This window comes from Schistocerca cancellata, chromosome 4 (assembly GCF_023864275.1).
Source record: "Schistocerca cancellata isolate TAMUIC-IGC-003103 chromosome 4, iqSchCanc2.1, whole genome shotgun sequence".
Lineage (NCBI taxonomy): Eukaryota > Metazoa > Arthropoda > Insecta > Orthoptera > Acrididae > Schistocerca > Schistocerca cancellata.
The window spans coordinates 648146275-648159809 of record NC_064629.1 but is presented as its reverse complement, the minus strand read 5'-3'; positions in this window follow the sequence as shown (position 1 = coordinate 648159809).

Below are 13535 nucleotides of genomic sequence, written 5' to 3'. Positions count from 1 at the left end.
ACTTCCGCTGGCCACGAAACTCCCCAGACATGAACATTATTGAGCATATCTGGGATGCCTTGCAAAGTGCTGTTCAGAAGAGATCTTACAGATTTATGGACAGTCCTGCAGGATTGACGGTGTCAGTTCCTTCCAGTACTACTTCATAGGATTGGTCGGGCCCATGCCACGTCGTGTGGCGGCCCTCCTGCGTGCTCGCGGGAGCCCTACACTATATTAGGCACGTGTACCAGTTTCTTTGGCTCCCCATTGTGTAAGGCCATGGCCGATAGGCTGTCCTGTCATTGTCATTCTAGACCTATAAGTCTGTAAATGTCTGTATATGTGAACAGCTTTATTTTTGTTGTTCTTAAATTGTAATACTAAACGGTGTCCAATAACCTTGTAAAAGACGTCTACTGCCACTACTGCTACTACTCATATTTGTAACTAGTTTTCTGAGTGTATTAAGAGCTGCCAGCGCGTCTCATAGATGTGGTAGATATATAGTTTTTTCTGTCAAAAACACAGCAAACTGTTTTGTTAGCCTTGAATCATAAGTTACAACCGTCATTAAATCGTTCTTTATGGATGAAATAATTACTTGTCGTGATCTACGATTGTCTGAAACCTTAAAGTTTCTAAAGAGCACTAGTTTCTGGCGCCCGTTTGGTTGGTACTTTTACAAAAATAGTAAATCTGCTAAATAGGCATGGGAGTACCAGAGAAACCTTTCAGTCAAGCCTATATTATCCCTATTACAAATAATGGTTCAAATGGCTCTGAGCACTATGGGAGACAAATAATGTTCGAGATTCTGTAATTGTTTTAAATGTCATACAGTAGTGTTCAGTAATCCATACAGCCGCAATGAAAGTATGTAAGTGGTAAGATATAAGAAATCATTTTAGTTACCCATGTGCAATCCGAGGCACAGATTTTTTCTCCATCGGGCACTTATATCTTACAACTCAATAACGTCCCCACCCACTAGACTCAAAATGTCGAAATTAGAGTTGACAGTCAAGAAGTTACTAGTATTCATCTTACCTCCACATTTTCATATTTGGATACTATCGAATTATTTGGGGCGATATTAGCAAAACAATTAAGATCTTTCTTATAAAATCTCGCAAGGAAATGTTAAAGTTTGTTGGCGAGTAATGCTAAAAAAATCGATCGATCGTGATTGCAGAAATACACTCTATGCGATAAGAAGTATCCGGAAACCCCCCAAAACATACGTTTTTCATATTAGGTGCATTGCGCTGCCACCTACTGCCAGGTACTCCATATCAGCGACCTCGGTAGTCATTAGACATCGTGAGAGAGCAGACTGGGGCACTCCGCGGAACTCACGGATTTCGTACGTGGTCAGGTGATTGGGTGTCAATTGTGTCATACGTCTGTATGCGAGATTTACACACTCCTAAACATCCCTACGTCCACTGTCTCCGATGTGACAGTGAAGTGGAAACGTGAAGGGGCACGTACAGCACAAAAGCCTTCGGGCCGACCTCGTCTGTTGTCCGACAGTTGAAAAGGGTCGTAGTGTGGAATAGGCAGACGTCTATCCAGACAATCGCACAGGAATTCCATACTACATCAGGATCCACTGCAATTACTATGACAGTTAGGCGGGAGGTTAGAAAACTTGGATTTTATGGGCGAGCGGCTGCTCATAAGCCACACATCATGCCGGTAAATGCCAAACGACGCCTCGCTTGGTGTAAGCAGCGTAAACATTGGACGACTGAACAGTGGAAAAACGTTGTGTGGAGTGACGAATCACGGTACACGATGTGGCGATCCGATGGCAGGGTGTGGGTATGGGGAATGCCCGTTGGACGTCATCTGCCAGCGGGTGTAGTGCTAACATTGAAATTCGGAGGCGGTGGTGTTATGGTGTGTTTGTGTTTTTCATGTAGGGGCTTGCACCCGTTGTTGTTTTGCGTGGCACTATCGCAGCACAGGCCTTCATTGATATTTTAAGCACCTTCTTTCTTCCCACTGTTGAAGGGCAATTCGGGGATGGCGATTGCATCTTTCAACACGATCGAGCACCTGTTCATAATGCACGGCCTTTGGCGGAGTGATTACACGACAATAACATCCCTGTAATGGACTGAACTGCACAGAGTCCTGACCTGAATCCCACAGAACAGCTTTGGATATTTTGAATTGCCAACTTTGTGCCAGGTCTCACCGACCGACATCGATATCTCTCCTCAGAGCAGCACTCCGTGAAGAATGGGCTGCTATTCCCCAAGAAACCTTCCCGCACTTGATTGAGCGTATACCTGCGAGAATGGAAGCTGTCATCAAGGCTAAGGGTGGGCCAACACCATATTAAATTCCAGCATTACCGATGGAGGGCGCCACGAACTTGTAAGTCATTTTCAGCCAGGTGTCCGGATACTTTTGATCACATAGTGTAAGTCTGGGCGTCGTAAGAAGTCAAGGGAATGGTTTTCTCGAACCTTGGCGTAAGACATTAATATTCGCCTCACAGATCTCTAGAAGGTAGTCCTTTTCACAAATTACTAAGGCTGTCGTTGCGCTAACATAGTTATTAAAATGTTGTTCCGTGTGTGGGCGAGTAATGATGTGCAAGTGATTGCAGAAGGAAATAGATTTTATACGCATGCAGCACCATAAACTGCTGTTAACTTTTGGCTCCCCAGCCTCAGCACAAATGTTAGGAATATGGCTGGTCCTAAGCGCCCCTGTGGTTAGTCTGATTCCTCATGTTGTACAACATACCTCAAGTATGACTGCCGACCAGACCCATACACTGCAAAACGAAAATCCGGCTGGTCCCGGCGGAGGTTCGAGTCTTCCCTCGGGCATGGGTGTGTGTGTTTGTCCTTAGGATAATGTAGGTTAAGTAGTGTGTAAGCTTAGGGACTGATAACCTTAGCAGTTAAGTCCCATAAGATTTCACACACAGTTGAACAGTCGAAAATCGGCGGTATCAGACAAAGGCTGTGTATAAAATTGGAGCAAGCGTACTTTCTACTTCCGTCATGTTATATGGCTTACACGTTTTAAACACTCAGTGATTTGAGAAACTGTACTTTCAGATCTCTCAAGTGTAGCTGCCAACTTATTTTTTCATCGAATATAACAACCAAGAACCTCACCAAAACTTAAAAATGTAAAATGATGTCCTCATTATGCTTAAGGGGCTCCGGAAAGGCTCAAAATCATGAAAAGTTCAATTTTTACTTTTTTGCGTGTTCTGAATCTGCAGACTATTACCTTTTAATAGATATATAATTTATTCAATTCCGAAGACTACAACTATTTTTAAATTTTTTTTGAAATGTGTTCTACATGGGCGTGACCCACTGTGGCGCTGTTAAACTGCTGTCAAATGGTGTTATTATTAACGTCCGTGTTCATCAGGTGCATTTTAGTGATGTGAGATAAAGTATGTGTTGTGGCTAACCTATTTTCAGAGACTTAGCAGCACCTGAACTGTTGAAAAAGTGTATTCACGGAAAAACTCAAAACCCCAATGAAAGTGTAAATAGTGTTACATGGTCGAGAATCCCCAAGACTGTATTTGTTGGAATAGAAACACTTCACTTTGGTGTGTATGATGCTGTTGCGACTTTCAATGATGGCAACATTGTAAGGGGCAAGGTATTTAGAAATATGGGAATGAAGATAGGTTCTAACATGGTACGAGCGATGCTTGCTTTAGACAAGGAACGCCTTCGGGCTGCAGACAGGGCTGTAACGAGTCTAGAAATACAAGCAAGAGTAAACAGGAGGAGGAACAAGAGGAAGCTGGAGGAGGAGTTTGCAGAGGATGAAGATAATCCATCCTATGGACCTGGAATGCACTAAAAAGTTAATCCAATCTTTGTCGTTCGATTCCCAAAACTTTTATTTTCTCATACTAATTACATGTTTTCTAAGGATCTTCCAAACGTATTTGTTTCAAACTTTCAGTAAATGTTACACAGTACCTTCTGCATATTTTAACACAGCCTTTTTCCAAAAAAACTGTATATTTTTGAATATATAAATAAAAAATTGCAAAAAAATGTTGTGAAGTTTCATTACAATTGAAAAAAAATCATATTTAATAACTGAACTAAAATTTTGTAAAATCCCTGTGTTAAGTTGTAGCCCATATTCCAATAAATAATCTGTAAAAAGTTCAACTACCTACCTCAAATACTTTGTGAGGAAAGATGTAATTTATAAGCGTTATTTTAACATTGCAAGTACAGGGCGTTCCGGAGCCCCTTAATGGATGATTAAAAATACTCTACAAACTGTTAAAAAGAACACACACAGATTTTTCAGTAGAAAATTTAATAACTGTATTGCCCGGCCATCTCTCCAACCTCTTCACAGTTGGTTGTAAATGCCGTGTGATTGCTGAGAGGATAAAAGAAGAGCAGGAAATTGAGAAATCGCTGAAGGATGAGGACATCTGCACGGGGCTCCTTACCATGGACACAACACCATTAAAAGCTATTAAGAAAAGGGCCTCTCTTGAAACCTTGAGGGTCACCATTCGGCCGGCTGCTGTGGCCGAGCGGTTCTAGGCGCTTCAGTCTGGAACCGCGCTGCTGCTACGGTCGCAGGTTCGAATCCTGCCTAGGGCATGGATGTGTGTGATGTCCTTAGGTTAGTTAGGTTTAAGTAGCTCTAAGTCTAGGGGACTGATGACCTCAGATGTTAAGTCCCATAGTGCTTAGAGCCATTTGACCCAAGGGTCACCATTCTCTTGCGTAAACCAGTCTGACAGAAAGTTACAGATCCTATACTTAAAATAACTTGGTGCTAGGAAGGATTGTAGCAAAGCTGGAAAACGGCCCTGTAAACTCCACACAAGCAGTTGTTCGAGGATATTATGCCTGTAAGCAGCATCACAGGCATTCTCAAGGCGAAAAAACGATGGTACCTCCGAAGGAAAGACATGTTATACAGTATAGCCGCCTCCAGGAGATTCAGGTTAACAGTGGTAGATGATATTTCATGTATTCCCACTGAAAGCGACTAAGGAAGTGTCTGAATTCTAAAATCCACACAAGGTGGTTCATTATGTGGTAAAAGGTCACTCAGCCAGGAGGGCAACGCTACTTTAACTATTCGGACATGTACGGTCCTTTCCATGTTTGAACGTGGAGAATGGAGGGGGATTAAAAGAGATTCCTTCCACTAGTCGGGGAACTGTACTATTTCTAAAAAGGAAATTAAAGGTATCGAGGTGGATTCTTTTGGCTTTTTCTACTGAGATGCCGCATCATACTGCAATGAATGCTGCCGTGACCTAGTGTCGTATCCCGTGCTACAGACAGTGCCGATTCCACCTCCGACGTTGAGAAAGGACGGCTGTAAACCTCGTTGTTGGTGGAACTGAAGTAAACACCAGCGATCGCTCAACGTTGACAGGAAGCTGGGTCGTGTCTGGTGGTAGCAGTTGTGTGAACGAAGTGTTCCACCATATTTGGGCAGTGTCTCTTTTGTCGGTCTGGAGAATATCATTCTTCACTACAATATAATTCGGTACCTTGTACGTTTGCCTGTAATCCTATTGATGGTGACTCATACAATCGAAGGCTTAGTGAAACCGTTTATGGACTTCAGGAATGCTTGCCACGATCTTGTCTTGTTATCTCCTATTATATAGAGGTATTTCTCTCTTGCAGCCAGAAAGGCTGTAAGCATTACAACTAATGGTCTGCACTTGAACCTACAGACGACCATGGGAACATCCCTCCTTGTGAAGTGACTTTTTGCATTACACCACCAAACAGGCTATCTTCTTAGTTTTCCTGCGGACTTGGCAATGGGTGGATCAGTGGCGTGGTAGATAATACTGGTGACGTGATCTGCCCATTCCTGGACGCTGTCTCTCTGTTCACATACGCACAGCGCCCAGTTTCCTTGCCGTGCTCCCATCTCGGCGGCTGTCTTTGGGGACTACTTTTTCTGATACGTATATCCAGATAGGGAAGTGGTCGCTGGAATGTAGATCACCGACCACATTCCAAAGAGCAGGGTGTGTGAGACTTAAGGAATGTAAAGAAAGATCGATGGCAGAAAACGACACTGTAGCAGTACCGAAGTGCGTGCTCTGCTCCATATTCAGAAGACACAAATTTTCTACAAAAATATTTTTCCTGAGCTACGAGTCTGTGTTCCCCCACTTATGTCCTGAACACATTTACACTATATTGTAAAAAAAAAAATGGGCAACCTCAGTGGTGAAGTTCTTTGCCGGTAGCCTTCTGTCGAGTTGAATTTGCTGCAACACAAGGGTTTCTTTTGGTGGGGCTCATTGGTTCCCTGAGACAGATTTTAGTGTCAATGTCATCTGTAGTATGTGCTTCATCAGATTCACTAAAAGTTCGGAGCGGTCTAATGCCTTTGGACTACATCGTTGCGCTCTACACCTCTTAACCACGCCGTTCTCCTTTAATGGACAGGGTAGTGACTTCGGCGTTGTGACACACTGCTTAACTTCGGTCTGTTACCTGTGGAAACGAATTTGTAGTTTGAGGAGTTCATTTGCCTGTTGTGGTCTCCGGTTGCGTGGCAGGGATAAGCCCCTTTAAGGCATCTCTGTCATTACAAGAGCACTTGGAAGGACAAGCAGCCCTCCTCTTGCTTTTTAATTGTCAGAAACATATTTTACGACATGATGAGTGTCCTGTTACCCAAAGTAGTCTTTTTTGAGCTGAAACTCTCGGTGAAGTATCGTATACTCTTTTTGTTGACTGGATAACTAGCCATGATATTCCGAAAAGCAGCAGTGGAAACAAGAGTACACCCAAACAGAGCTCCACTTGCCTGGATAGGCCTTATACAACTGAAGTCCTGCAGATTCCCAGAGGTTGGCCCTAGCGACTGTTTCACCACAACACCCATCCACTTCATCAGCACGTGTCATACCTTGAGGTTGAGTTGTTTTCTGCAGTGGTTTACACCGTCCAAGCGATCCGACCGGTCAAGCCGAGAGACAGATGGTTCCGCCACCGTGCCGCACGGTGGTTGCTCGAGATGACTGGGTGTTTGTGTTGTCCTCATCATTTCATCATCATCCAGGAAAGTGGCGAAATTGGACTGAGCAAAGGTTGGGAAATTGTACGGGCGCTGATAACCACGCAGTTGAGCGCCCCACAAAACCAAACATCATCATCATCACGGTGGTTGCTAAAGCATTCACATAGCTTAGGTGACAAAGAACTGGAGGCGCTCAGTAGAACCTAGCTCAGAAGCCCTGGGTTTGCCAAAGCCATAGTCCTTCGGGTGCTCGCCATTTGGTGCGACACCAGAGACACATGCTTATGGAATGACACGGACGCGGCGAGCGTTACTGCCTTTGAGCTATATTTATCTATGAATGGAGTTAGAAACTTGCAATAAATTTTAGCTTACTCTTTGAACTATGAAGTTTTTATTCTCAAAAGAAGCACCTGATTTTACAGTTGACATGCTGCTGACACCTGAAGCTTTGGGATACTTTTTCGATTACGCTTAGCATCAAAGTTTTCATTTAACCTTCAGAAATGTTCCCTGCACACTCCACTAGACTCACGACATAAAAACAGACGATAGTGAGACTCGTCCCATACTTTTCTGTGCATGGAGTTTCTGCATTCAGTGCTGTTGTCATCTGGTTCAGAAATGGTTCAAATGGCTCTGAGCACTATGGGACGTAACATCTATGGTCATCAGTCCCCTAGAACTTAGAACTACTTAAACCTAACTAACCTAAGGACATCACACAACACCCAGTCATCACGAGGCAGAGTAAATTCCTGACCCCGCCGGGAGTCGAACCCGGGAACCCGTGCGCGGGAAGCGAGAACGCTACCGCTCGACCACGAGCTGCGGACTGTCATCTGGTGTCGAAGTTCACACAGAGTCGTTGTAACTGGAGGTACATACACGCAGTATTTTACAAACACACCTAAAAAAAAGTCACTTATCGTGAAACGTGGCGACCTTGTAGGCTAATGGTCCTTACGCCTTTTACGAACGAGCCCTTTTAGGGGCAGTTCATTGTTAAGAAATGCTGTTACATATTCTCGCAATTCTGGATGAAACCAGCTCTCCAACATATCCTGTGATGCGATTCCTGTAACTGAATGTTACCAAAAAAGGTCTATAGGTCTTTACTTGCTGAACGATGCAGAGCACAAGAAGCTTTGAAGAGTCTCTCTGGCGCTCGACTACGATGTGTGGCTATTGTGTCCTTCATATTCTTACGTTATAGTGGTTCACTTTCCCACTTAAATGAAATGTAACTTCATCACTGAACGCTAAACGTGAACGAAAATTATCATCCTCAATCTGTACTCCTAGAATGCATTCACGAAGCTTTCGGGTTCGATTCCCGCCTGGCCGGAGATTTTCTGCGCTCAGGGACTGCGTGTTGTGTTGTCCTAATCATCATAATTTCATCCCCATCGACGCGCAAGTCGCCGCAGTGACGTCAAATTGAAAGACTTGCACCCGGCGAACGGTCTACCCGACGGGAGGCCCTAGTCGCACGACATTTACATTTACCATCGTGAAGGGATTTTAGAAGCTGAGTAGAGTGTGGTTTGAAAAACCAAAACCTCGAGGTTTCCCAGAAAGAGTAACGAACCAGAATAACGGGAATCTTTGATCAATAGTGGACAACGATACTAAGCCTGCATGACGAAATTTGGGATTCCATTCACTTTTAGCTATGTTTCACCTAAAATTGCGAGTCAGTGGGATCGGTATACTATGTGAAAATATTTATTTAAATTTCACACTTTTGGGGTTTTTTCTGTAATACTTTGAAACAATATTTTTATTTTTAAAAGAAGTTAACTATCACATGAATTCCATTTGTTTTATTTCACCACAAATGGCATGTATTTCACACTTCACAGTATTTTGGATACGAAATTTTTCATAGTAACATGTTACCCGTTAAACCAAGAACTGTTATAGTTTTTCAAAAGCAAATTAAATTTTTCATAAAAACACTCATATGAAGGAAAATATAAAATCTTTACTATTTTAGCAATATGGCTTACACCGCAACTTTTAGAAAACTCTATTTCAAAATTATGGTTGGCTCTGAGCACTATGGGACTCAACTGCTGTGGTCATAAGTCCCCTAGAACTTAGAACTACTTAAACCTAACTAACCTAAGGACAGCACACAACACCCAGCCATCACGAGGCAGAGAAAATCCCTGACCCCGCCGGGAATCGAACCCGGGAACCCGAGCGTGGGAAGCGAGAACGCTACGGCACGACCACGAGATGCGGGCATTCAGAATTATGTACATCATCATCATCATCATCATCATTTAAGACTGATTATGCCTTTCAGCGTTCAGTCTGTACAATAATACACGTACAATAATATATATTAATTTTTACTTTTATAAATTTTACTAACGTCAAGGGGCGTGCTTTCTTTGTAACTGTTGACTCACATGTGCAGAAAACTGCATATAAAGGTTAATTCGACCAGTTATCGGTTCTAAAATGATGTAGAACTTCATGCTGTAATATGTCGTTTGTCATACAGACCGAAAGTAGTAGTCTTCCTCATGGACTCGAGTGGTACAGTTTTTGTCTAGACGCAGAGTTGAAAGTTAGTTTTCGTGCTGTGGACAGAACGTGCGCGAAGTACGATTTATTGATAATGGAAAATGAAATTTGCATTGAAAATGCATTCGCAATGCTTTATGAACTTATTAATTGATGACAGTTATCAGTATGAAATCTGTGTGTACTTGAAAGAAAACTCTGTTCAGCGCTGTGCAGAGAACTGATGCATATATTTCATTGTTTTGCCATGCCTGGATGGGAAATAAATTTCTGCTCATTACATCTTCCAATTTAGAACAATTTTTAACATTGGTGTTTCCCGTATTATATAAATACCCATTTACATGACTATATGACTAGCTGAAGAAATGCAATTAATTATCACCAAGTTTCGTTAGAATGACTTTTAAATTTACGTAGGGAGCTGCAGTGTTAGAACAGAAGCATGGTGACTGGCTAACTCTCGGTTGGTACGAAGAGTGCATTTCTTTGGACTGCGTGCAAAAGTCTGTTGAATGTGATCTATGCCTTGAACCCGTGGACGATCTGCGGATTTCCCATGACATAAACAAACTGTGTCTTGAAACTGCAGGTGTCATCGGCGAATGCACTGTGCTTTAGGAGTTGCTGTACTGTACTCTCGATGAAAATGACATAGCACAGTTAGAAATGAATTGCACTTGCTGTTACTTGGGACGCAAAAGTCTTTCATTGCTTTTTTATCGGCATCTAGACTAGACCCACATTAAGGTAATGAACGAGCGAGCAGCACTAGATAAACACCTACTGGTAATCACATGAGTTAGCAACTGACAGCTGTTGCTACGGCTCTTCTTTTAGTTTCGATGCTTAAATTAAAATTTTCGCCAAGTTTCTGTATTAGTTCTTGTAGATAATATACTGATCAGTCAGAACGTTATGACCTACTATTGATATAAATCCGTCCAGGCGACAGCAGCGTCACGTGACAAGGAATGACTGCTTGTCAGACACACGCGTAGTGCATGTAATATCAGTGGGCGTGCTGTCTGCGTGTAGAATGGGGGAGGCGCACAATCTATCTGAGTTTGACTGAAAGCAGATTGTGATGGCTCAGACTATCGTACACTGGTTGCAGACCACGTACACTTCTTCATGACGGTCATGTTTCCTGACGGTAGTGGCATTTTTCAACAAGATAATGCGCCATGTCACAAGGCCAGGAGTGTGATAGAGTGGTTTGAGGAACACAGTGGTGAGTTCCAATTGATGTCCTGCCCCCCCCCCCCCCCCTATCTTACCAGACCTGAACCCGGTCGATCACATCTAGCGTGTGAGAGAACGTGGCGCTCAGAGCTCATCACACCGTCCCCCCCTCCCCCCCGGAATTCCGGAATTTACGGGTGTTAGATGACTTGTGCGTGGGGATGTGGTGCCAACTCCCTCCAGCGACCTATCAAGGCCTCATTGCTTTCATGCCACGATGTATCGCCGCTATTTTCCGTGCCAAACGTGGACATACCGGCTATTAGGTAGGTGGTTATAATGTTCTGGCTGATCGGTGTATAGTCTTGTCAGATCGGATTAATCTTTTTGAAACGCCGTGTATTGTTGCAGTTTAGAAAGGTAAGGAAGAGATGCGCTCCATAAACGGTGGCCACTGAGACAACTCATTATTTTTCACACTCATTTCGCACACTACTCTATTTCTTGTTCAACAGCCTGGGTGTTATTGTAGATTACTTAGATCCCAGGTATTTGAAACCTTTTACGTGTTCTGATTTCATAATTACCTACACTCTTCAATATTTCTGATATCACAAACATGGACGATAATGCATTTGGTAGTCTCTTTAGCGGGGGACTTAGAAGGACTGGTCATCCAACATGAAGTCTTAGTTTAATTGCCGGCCGGTGTGGCCGTGCGGTTCTAGGCGCATCAGTCTGGAACCGCGTGACCGCTACGGTCGCAGGTTCGCATCCTGCCTCGGGAATGAATGTGTGTGATGTCCTTAGGTTCGTTAGGTTTAAGTAGTTCTAAGTTCTAGCGGAGTGATGACCACAGATGTTAAGTCACATAGTGCTCAGAGCCATTTTTTCGGTTTAATTTCACTACATTTATTCCTTTGAGAATATCTCAGAGAAAAAGTTACGACAGTAAACCATGTGGGCAGTTTACGCTGGAAACTTATGTTGGGGGCGAGTGTGTGAATTTGCCAAGTGTTATATTACAACAGCCAGTCCAAACCATTTAAATCTGTCTAGCAAAATTTGCCTTGCGTCCTAACACTTCTGTTGATACCACAATTATTGTGTCTAAGTCTTGATGCGATTGCAGGGTATTTAAAAAAGTATACTATATTTTGAATGGTGCTAATATGGACCAAAACAACGAAGAAATGTTCAGTAGACATGGGCTCTACAATGCATACCTGAAGAGTTACGAGCACAAGACACGTGTTTCACAGCAGTGAAGATTAGCAAGTGCCCATAGATCGTAAGTTAGACATTCTAGAGCCCATGTTTATCAAACGTTTTTTTCTTCTTTTTTTGATCCATACTACCACGTCTCGAAATACAGAACACTGTTTTGAACACCCTGTATTTCTAACTAAAAGTAAGATAACGTTTTGGGTTATCCTGTGGTACCCAGTGTAGGAAGGAGAAGAAGAGGGGTATGTTGCGTGATAGACAGTACTTTCTTATTGTTCCCTTTAGTAATGTTTTTTCCTGATTCGTCTCAGAGATGTGCGAAGAATAACTGTGTACTCTCTTCGTATGTCAATTACTTTGTCTAAATTTGTTGTTAGATCGGGTCTGCCTTGTGGAAAATACAATTTTTTCTTCTCCCGTTGCCTAGGCATGTTCGCTGAAGTTACTGCGTGATCAGTGGGCTTTTCTTTTCTTTCTTATTAGCAAATGCTGTGGTTTTCCTGGTTTCTGTGTGTTTCGCATTAGAGTGGTTTTCCTTTCGTGGTATGTCACGTTTTTCTAGTCCCCTTTATCTTCACTGTGAAAACTGCGCTATTTAACTTTCACTGTCGCTGTTTACAAACTACGAAAGCAAGTAAGAAAATAAAAGCTCACTGACCATGCTGAAACCTTAGCGAAACATGTCAGGGCAATAGAGCAACAGAAAAAAAGAGCTGCATTGTGCTTAAGGTGGGGACCCCTTCCAAGAACAAATTTATTTGTCGGCAAACACGGACAGAAGAGCTTCAACTTCAACATGACTACTTTGTCTAATTTTATCTTAAGATTCCATATGAGAGCTTTGGGAAGATATTAATGAATTTCAACCTCAGTAGTAATTCTTGAAAGTGTGTAAGTTATTTATCAGCTGTCACGCGTCTTTTTCCTTTTATAAGTTCTTGTCGTCGCATCGACAGGCGATACGGTACAATTTCTGCTGCTTTCTTGAGTGTCGGTCATTTCAGAATCTTCAGGCAAAGAAGCTAAGACCATCTCGCACAACGTTACTCGTAACTACTCTAGTCAAATCTGGATTCCCTCTCTGCATAAATGAGAGGAACGAACAGTTTAATTACAATGTTAAATAGGCCTGAGAAACGAAATCCTCTGAGGGTCTGCGACTCGCAGCTGGCGAGGTTATCGTCATTAGCTGCTATCTGGCGGCCAAATGTTGAACTACAGCACACGGATACAGAGATACGGGCCGAAACATTTACCAGTTTCTGTTAGCTCCTATAGTTATTCTTCACTCATTTAACCTCCGATGTACTGTTTTATAGGTATTAACTGAGAAGCACATTACTCAAGAAACTGCCTGCATCGCACTGAGCTCTGAGGTAGGGAGTTTTAGAAGAGAGTCACAAATTCAGATGTTTTAGAGCGAGTTGGAGGCTGAATACTAAGCTGAGATTTCATTAATCGTTTTAGTTCTAGACCTGGGAGTTATCTAAAAATTATTCTGGATTACAGATGGTTGATGGTATGATTGTCTGTATGTCCTGTACCGTCCGACATAGAAAAACACTTAGTCTAATTTT